This window comes from Polypterus senegalus, chromosome 8 (assembly GCF_016835505.1).
Source record: "Polypterus senegalus isolate Bchr_013 chromosome 8, ASM1683550v1, whole genome shotgun sequence".
NCBI lineage: Eukaryota > Metazoa > Chordata > Cladistia > Polypteriformes > Polypteridae > Polypterus > Polypterus senegalus.
This window is the reverse complement of record NC_053161.1, coordinates 174,089,902-174,098,776: the sequence shown is the minus strand read 5'-3', so window position 1 is coordinate 174,098,776 and position 8,875 is coordinate 174,089,902. Positions and strand designations below refer to the sequence as shown.

The 8,875-nt window shown below is 39.6% G+C and overlaps 1 long non-coding RNA gene across 1 annotated transcript; it reads right to left on the bottom strand.

Annotated features, from left to right (window-relative positions):
• Nucleotides 1-605: 605 nt before the first annotated feature.
• LOC120533497 lies at nt 606-8,611 on the bottom strand. The gene is made up of 3 exons (XR_005634519.1): nt 8,492-8,611; nt 3,243-3,315; nt 606-893 (listed from the first exon to the last, which is right to left on the bottom strand). It is a non-coding gene; the product is annotated as an uncharacterized LOC120533497 (long non-coding RNA).
• Between the last annotated feature and the right edge of the window lie 264 nt (nt 8,612-8,875).

The following is an 8,875-nucleotide window of genomic DNA, read 5'->3' as shown; positions in this document are numbered from 1 at the left end:
GTGTGAATTCTTTGGTGCCGCTGAAGACTGCTCTCTTGAAAACTGCTTGCCACATGCAGAACAGCAATACAGCTTCTGTCCTGTGTGAATTCTGTGGCGTCTCTTTAGTGAAAACTGCTTGACACATTCAGGACAGTAATAAGGCTTCTCTCCTGTGTGAATGTTTTGGTGTTTCTGAAGCTTGTGCTTTTGTGAAAAGCGTTTGCCACAAACAGAACAGCAATTTCTCCTGTGTGAATTGTTTGGTGCCTCCAGATCTGGCTTTTTTCAGAAAACCACTTGCCACATTCAGGACAGCAATAAGGCTTCTCTCCTGCGTTAATACTTTGGTGTCCCTGTAGTTGGCTCTTTTGAGAAAACTCTTTGCCACATTCAGGACAGCAATAGGGCTTCTCTCCTGTGTGAATGTTTTGGTGTTTCTGAAGCTTGTGCTTTTGTGAAAAGCGTTTGCCACAAACAGAACAGCAATTTCTCCTGTGTGAATTGTTTGGTGCCTCCAGATCTGGCTTTTTTCAGAAAACCACTTGCCACATTCAGGACAGCAATAAGGCTTCTCTCCTGCGTTAATACTTTGGTGTCCCTGTAGCTTGTGCTTTTGTGAAAAGCGTTTGCCACAAACAGAACAGCAATTTCTCCTGTGTGAATTGTTTGGTGCCTCCAGATCTGGCTTTTTTCAGAAAACCACTTGCCACATTCAGGACAGCAATAAGGCTTCTCTCCTGCGTTAATACTTTGGTGTCCCTGTAGTTGGCTCTTTTGAGAAAACTCTTTGCCACATTCAGGACAGCAATAGGGCTTCTTTCTCATATGATTTTTTTTTTTTTTGTGCCTTGAAAGGGCACTCTTGCCTGATAATTGTTTGCCACATTCAGAAGAGCAGTGAGGTTTGTCACCTGTATGAAGTTTAAAAGAGAAATAAAAAAGCTTACTCTCAATCTACTTCCATATTATTCACATTAAGTCAAAAATTCTAAATTAAATACTGGATGAAATTATGAACAATGTTTTGTAAGCATAAGGAACTGTAAAACTGTGCATTTTTTTTTTTTTTTTTTTTTTTTGATTAACGGTGGTGGAAAGTGAATATTTTTAGTTTCATGTGTAAAACAGAGCACCGTACCAAACATAAAAAACGCACCTTTAATCATCAGAATTTCTGCCTTGAACTTTTCCCACATTTAGACCAAAGCCAAAATGTATATCAAAAATGCTCATTTACATCATCAAGGCAAAAGAGAGGAATGGAGAAAGTGTTGTATTAATGTACAGTGGGAGAAAAATCTGAAAATGAGAGACTGAATTAGTGCGGTCATTTGTGGCTCTGGATGGTGAGTGGCAGTGCAAATAAGGATTAGATAGCTTTGCAACACACTGGTGACAGTCATACTCTCAATTACAATGTTAATGGATGCACTGTGTCATATTTTCTTTATGCAAATGTCATTGAGTAGCCATAATACAGGAGATGTTCATCTGGAGATTGACTCATTCTGAACAGAAGCTTTCAATACTCACTTAGGTCATCTGCCCGATTCAACTCTGCACCAAGTGGTGATCAGTTCATAGCTCAGCACCTCACTTTACCCAAATGTCCAGAACATTTGGCCTCAGAGTAGACAACGCAACCACAGTTAATCACTGACCACTGGCCCAAGGTAGTCTGGTACCAGTTTTGCTCATGACAAACTTTATGATCAAACATGCAGTCCTTATAGACAATCCATGACCACAACAGAAGTCCAATAGCAATTCACCAGTTGTGTTCAAAGCATGCATGTCATTCCTCCCAATCCTACAAATGTATCTCAATTGTTCTCCACAAGTCTGCTGAAGTCCCCTAGTTGGGCTACACATTCAGTGGATGGCATCCTTTTTCAGAACTGAATCCAAAGTTTCTTAACACTAGAATTCCAGAAGCCTACGAGAAAACTCTGAATCCCAGCCCACCTTAAATCCCTAAAGTTGCCTGGGACTACAAGTTTTTTTCATGGGCTTCAGGGATTCTAGTGTTAAAAGGCCAAATACTCTTAACAGTTGTTTGCACACACAAAAAGGTGAAAGGTCTCCTCTATGGAGCATACAATCTCATTGAGATGACTTTTTAATCTTCTCAAAGAAATTCAAACTGTAGGCACCCTGCTGAGGTCAAAGTAAATTTGAGATCACCCTTGATCAAGAATTTTGTGAATACTGTGTTTACTGACAAGCCCCACTATTTCTACATTTCAAATTTTGAAATGTTTTTAATTTTTTTTTTTATTTTGAAATTTGCACAGACCTTAAGAAGTTTTTCTTCACTCCACAAACCATAAACATGTGGAATAGATTACAAAGTTGTATGGTACACAGTAGGAGTTTAGGGACCTTCAAAACTCATTTTGATAGTTTGAGGTTAAATGAATATGACTAGTGAGCTTTGTTGGGCCACATGGCCTGTTCTCCTCTAGATTATTCTTTCTATTCTGACTCTCCATCAATTTTTCTTTCAAATAATTTCATCTGTCCCATTCAAACAATCCTTCTAATGACAAATGCAAATTATTTACCCAGTGATTTTTTTCCCTTCCTCTGTTAGTTTATGACAATCATTTGTGCCACTTCTTTATTTTTTACTCCCATATTTGAAGTACATAATTTCTGCCAGAGAGCCTGCAGATGTGGCTGGGTAAATGTGACACAATTTTATAATAAACAGTGCAAGAAAACAACAAATCCACAAATCCTCAACTCACTTTTAAAGATGATCAAGAGTACTCATATATATATATATATATATATATATATATATATATATATATATATATATATATATATATATATATATATATATATATATATATATATATATATATATATATATATATATATATATATATATAGTGAAATAACGAACAAACTTGTATCAAGGGTTTTGATGGGGTTTTTATGCCCTGTATACTGTAACAAAAATAAAAAAAACACAGATTTTCTTCTCAAACAAAGAAATTGCAAGAGGTAACAAAAGACAAAGATGGCGGATTTGGAGGGACAATATAAAGGGGTGGACCGGAAATTAAATGTGATGGCTGCTGGGTAGACGTGGTGGTGGATGGGAGTGTGACGTCATCTTTGGGGGACCAGAGGGAAGAAAGGAATCCGGAAGTGGAGGCTGTCGTTTATTCCGGGCGGTGTTATGGCGGCGCTTCGTCTTTTCTGAGGGAGAAAGGGAGAGAGAGGTTAGTACACTGTCATTTTCAACTCACCTTCTCTTTTATTTCTTTCAATCAACCGTCCTTCCTGGAGTAGTTATATGTGACCACCTGCTTACTGAACCAGCTGTTGAGGAAAATCAGAATTATTTTATATATACGGAGAACACATGTCACCCAAGTGTAAGTACACTTTATCCAAGATCATTTTATTTTTTTATAATAGATGAAGGCAATACCAAAATATAATTACAAAGTTTTAATCTTCAATTTAAATACATTATGTAAAGGAGCACTTCTGTCTTGGTAAATACATCAGGAGAATAAATGCATATTGACCTACCAGTGGACATATCAATGACTCAAATTTAAAAATAATAAGTAAACCACACTGTGTTGCATCTTCTGTGGTTACTTTCTGCCAGGAATTTCTTACTTATAAACTTGAATTAATACTAAATAATACAAAACATAATATGCTGTCATCAAGGGAACACTGAATTCAAACATTATCAAGAACTATGACAGAAGAATGTCAGGTTAGTGGAAGCTTAGCAGAAATCGGGAGATGAAACAAGACAATCAGCTGAAACAAAGGAAGAAATCAACAATAGGATGGTGTAAACAGATGGAAAATGGTGCTTTGGATTTGGCAATCAAAGTGATCAGCATGTTTGGTGGAGGTGATTGCTGCTAAATGAGGATCAACTAATTAGTAAAGACAGGGTCACACACTAGATTGTGAATATTTAAACAAAAGTGTTCAGGACTGAGAAGAAGTAGTCTAATTGTTTTAAGTTCATGACATGTGAGTCACTGGCCTGCACTCAAAAGAAGATGCCAAGTCCAAAGGCTTCAAGAAAACCAACCTTATTCCAATTAAAATAGGAACAGTCAGGACATTTATTCAAAGGGAGCCACCACTTCAATACACACAGACAGAGCAAACGAGCAGGGACAGGGACAGGTGAGTGGCTGGGTTTTAATGTTCCCCACATCACCAACATGAGGCTTTGTTCTTGCAGTTGCCTCAGCAATGGACAAGCAACCCTCAACCAACGCGTCAGTTGTGTCTATCTGTAGAATGAATTCTTTAGAAAAGTCTGGATTCCGCAGAACCATGAATGATAACAAAGCGGCTTTTAAGTCAGAGAAGGCCCTCTGACAATCATAAGTCCAGACGATGGCGTGTTTTTTTCTGTCTTTCATCAGATCCATGAGAGGAGCCGCTCTATGTACAAAATTTATAATAAATCATCTGTAATAACCAGCAAGGCAGAGGAAAGCTTCAACCTGCTTCTGCGTTTCTGGACATGGATCTGCAAGTACCACACCCACCTTGTCCAACTGACATTTAATCAAACCATTCATCTTAGGGTATACCAACTAATGCGCTTCCGAAATCTCCCAGTTTACACTTCTTAGAGTTTGTGGTCAATCCAGACAGCCTCAAACTGTCAAGCACCACTTGCAGGCATCTGAAACGCAACCTCCAATCATTACTAAAAATTACTACATCATCAAGATACGCTCCAGCATACATGGAATGGGGTTGCATAATCTGTTCCATCATCAGCTGAAAAGTCAACGAGCACCATGGAAACAAAAAGTAAGCCCGATTAATTTGAATAAGCCATCTGGAGTGGAGTAGGTGGTCTTCTCGAAACTGGACTCCTCCAGGAGCACCTGCCAATACCCCTTTGTGAGATCCAAAATGGAAATATACAAGGCTTGTCAGAGCTTCACTAATAAGTCATCAATACTCAGTATCAGGTAGGCATCATATTTGAAGATCTTATTCAAGGGCTTGAAATCTATTCAAAACTGAACCAAGCCATCCCGTTTTGGGACCAGAACAATTGGGCTTCAACACTTGCATTTACTTTCGTGAATTACACTCATTCCAAGCATTTCCTTCACCTCCCCGCATATCACCTTCCTTGTCGCTTCTGGAAGACAACACATGGGTAGCAGTACTTTAACACTGGGTTCCGTTACAATCTTGTGTTTCACAATTTCCATTCAGCCAGGAATGGCTGAAAAGACAACTTTTTCTAGACTTCTTTGTAAGCAGTTGATATTTCTGCAGTTCTAAGAGATTAATTTTCTTCATTCTCCTCTGTGTCAGACTGTAATGATTCAGACTTCACATTGATAGAAGACTCCAGAAATGAAGAGAGTTTTCTTTCACAAGAGGCTAACGTGGTCACTGCATCATCTTGATGTCCATAATGAAGGTCATCTGCCTTGCCATTCATCCATCCACATCAGCCTCTCTTTAGTGTCTCTGAGACCGGAGGAAGTCAGGAGTCCAACTGAACAGCAGGCACTGATGGGCATCAGCATCAAAATAGAGCTGGCAGATAGTTCAGGTGGGCATCATCCTATATGACTACACAAGCAAACGGCATATTAAGAGCACACCGAGTCTGTATACTCCAGTATGGCCCTGACATAACAACCTGTACAGCTGTAAACGACTCCACTTTACTGGTCAGTTTACCACACACTGCACTGAGTCTGTCAAGTCTGAACCATTAAATCATTCAGTCTGAACAGCTGGGAATTTATTTTGGCAATGATATTTCTGGTAAGGCATTTTTTTTTCTTGTTTGTCATAGTTTATACAGAAAAATTGGTTTACATCAATGTAGTTTTCTATAGGATATATATATATATATATATATATACACACACACACACTGCTCAAAAAAATTAAAGTAACCCTTTTTAACAAGAGTAAAGCATCAAGTCAATGACACTTGTGGGCTATTGATCTGGTCAGTTACGTAGCAGAGGCGCTTGTTCATCAGTTTCAGCTGCTTTGGTGCACTAGAGGGGCAACAATGAGACGACCCCCAAAACAGGAATGAATGGTTTAACAGGTGGAGGGAGGCCACTGATATATATCCCTCCTCATCTGTTTTGTCACTCATTTTGCATTTGTCTACAGTCAGCGTCACTACTGGTAGTATGAGGCCATACCTGGACCCTACAGAGCTGGCACAGGTAGCTCAACTTCTCCAGGATGGCGCATCAATTCCACGTGGCATTGTCAGAAGGTTTGCTGTGTCACCCAGCACAGTCTCAAGGGCATGGAGGAGATTCCAGGAGACACACAGGCACTTCCTATAGGAGAGCTGGACAGAGCCCCTCGTAGAAGGTCCTTAGCCCATCAGCATGACCCACCGGTATCTGCTCCTTTTAGCAAGGAGGAACAGGATGAGCACTGCCAGAGCCTACAAAATGACCTCCAGCAGGTAGGCCACTGGTGTGAATGTCTCTGACCAAAGAATCAGAAACAGACTTCATGAATGCCCAACGTCCTCTAGTGGGCACTGTTGAGCTTGATTGGTACTTGCCATAGAATAACAGGATTGGCAGGTCCACTACTGGCGCCCTATGCTTTTCACAGATGAGAGCAGGTTCACCCTGAGCACATGTGACAGACGTGAAAGGGTCTGGAGAACGTTATGCTTCTTGTGACATCGTTCAGCATGACTGGTTTGGTGGTGGGTCAGCGATGGTATATCTGGGAGAGCATATCCATGGAGGGACGCAAAGACCTCTGTAAGCTAGGCAAAAGCACCTTGGCCAACGTTGATCATTTTCATTTCCATCCTTTCGTTCCTCACACATCACCATATCAGTTCAAAGCAGTAGAGATAGCCAGCAGGATATTTTTCCCATTGAGATCTGATGTGTTTTCAAAATGTTCCTTTCATTTTTTTGAGCAGTTTATATATATATGGACACAGTAATTACATAAACACCGACACACAGTTTATGTCAAGACCTTAGAATAACGAGGTTCTTGCTGTGAGTTATGGTTTTAGAATACTTTGCTGCAAAGGTTTTGACTCTCCGTTTATCAGGAGTATTCAATCCTTTTCCTTTAATTTTGTTCCCTGATTTTTCAGTTAATGACAAGGCAAGTTTTATTGAAAATGTGACTCCTAAATAAAGATAAGTAAGACCCTCATTGTTGTAGACTGTTTGTAAGTAAACAGCACAGTCTTGATCAGGATGCTCAGTTTCCAAGCTGTGGGATTACCGGCGAGTCCAGCAAAGTGCCGTTTGTAGACGGTGTTGATACACGAGGAGGCTCTGCTCAAATCTATCAGTTCTAGTTGTGTTAATACACGAGTTGATTGGTCAGCACAAGTTTAAACACTCAGTATTGTCACTACCAAAAACAAAATGTTAATAATAATTATTCAGTATAAATTGTACAACCATTTCAAGAAATATTTACAACAATGATGATGGGTCAGCTAAACTGAAAAACTAATCTTCTTTGTACATTCTAACAAACAGACTGATCGGGAAATATACTGAAGCACGTCCACTTCTATATATTATATATAAATAATATGTAATGGGGATAGACATGTTTGCTTGTAATGTTCAAAAAAGTAATAAAACTGTACAATGCAGTTATAAAAATTAAAGAAAAAATGTAGATGGCATGAATTGGCTAAAACAGATACAAAGAATTTCATATATACAGAACTTAATCAACAAAGTGTCATTCATTATTTACATCAATAGTTAAATCAAATATACTCAACTCTATTATGCACAGTCAGTTTAACACTCAGAAATAAAAAAAGGCCAAAGACAAACAAAGCACGTGACACGTTTATTAGAGGAGCAGCTGAGATGGAATCCCAAGTTGAGATGCCTCAGTGCTGCTGTCTGTCTTTGTACTCCAACAGTTGAAGGACATGTTTGTCAAACTCTTTGCTTACTTTAAAAAAAAAAAAGTACTTTTACCAATATTAAAAGTGTGTTACCGCATATTTTAAAATTCTCCTTAAACATATATTTACATTTATATGTATTTAGTTACATATATGCACGGTGGCGCAGTGGTGGCGCTGCTGCCTCACAGTTAGGAGACCCGGATTCGCTTCCCGGGTCCTCCCTGCGTGGAGTTTGCATGTTCTCCCCGTGTCTGCGTGGGTTTCCTCCCACAATCCAAAGACATGCAGGTTAGGTGGATTGGCGATTCTAAATTGGCCCTAGTGTGTGCTTGGTGTTTGTGTGTGTCCTGCGGTGGGTTGGCACCCTGCCCAGGATTGGTTCCTGCCTTGTGCCCTGCGTTGGCTGGGATTGGCTCCAGCAGACCCCCTTGACCCTGTATTCGGATTCAGCGGGTTAGAAACTGGATGGATGTATTTAGTTTATATTATTGTCTAAATTGACTACAAGTAAAATGGTATTCTGATTAACAGAAGAATGGTGCTGAAAAGAAAAAGAAAGGACCGTCTGCTCCCAACACCACATGACATCCCACTCACCGTCTGCTGGTCCATCAATGAACAGACCTTCTGCTTCTAACTCATGGAGACACTTTCTGTACTCAAAGATTCACTGAAGCCAAATGAGCCACCGGCATCAGCACATCCAGAATGACGTGAACTCTGTTGATCTTTTCAAAGGTGTCTACAGCTCTTGACAGAACTTCATCAGGTAGTTGTAGAGGCCATCTGTCAGCTCCTCATCTTCTACTGTATAGAGGTCATTACCCGGTGAACTTTAGGATCTTCTTCATTTTTAAACCATTTGGATGACACCTTTGAGATATAACAGCCTGTTGGACAAGAAAATACAAGAGTTGGTGCTATTAAGTCATCATAGCTCTCTGCTACTAGATTACAATAATAAAGTTTTACTTGTTATCT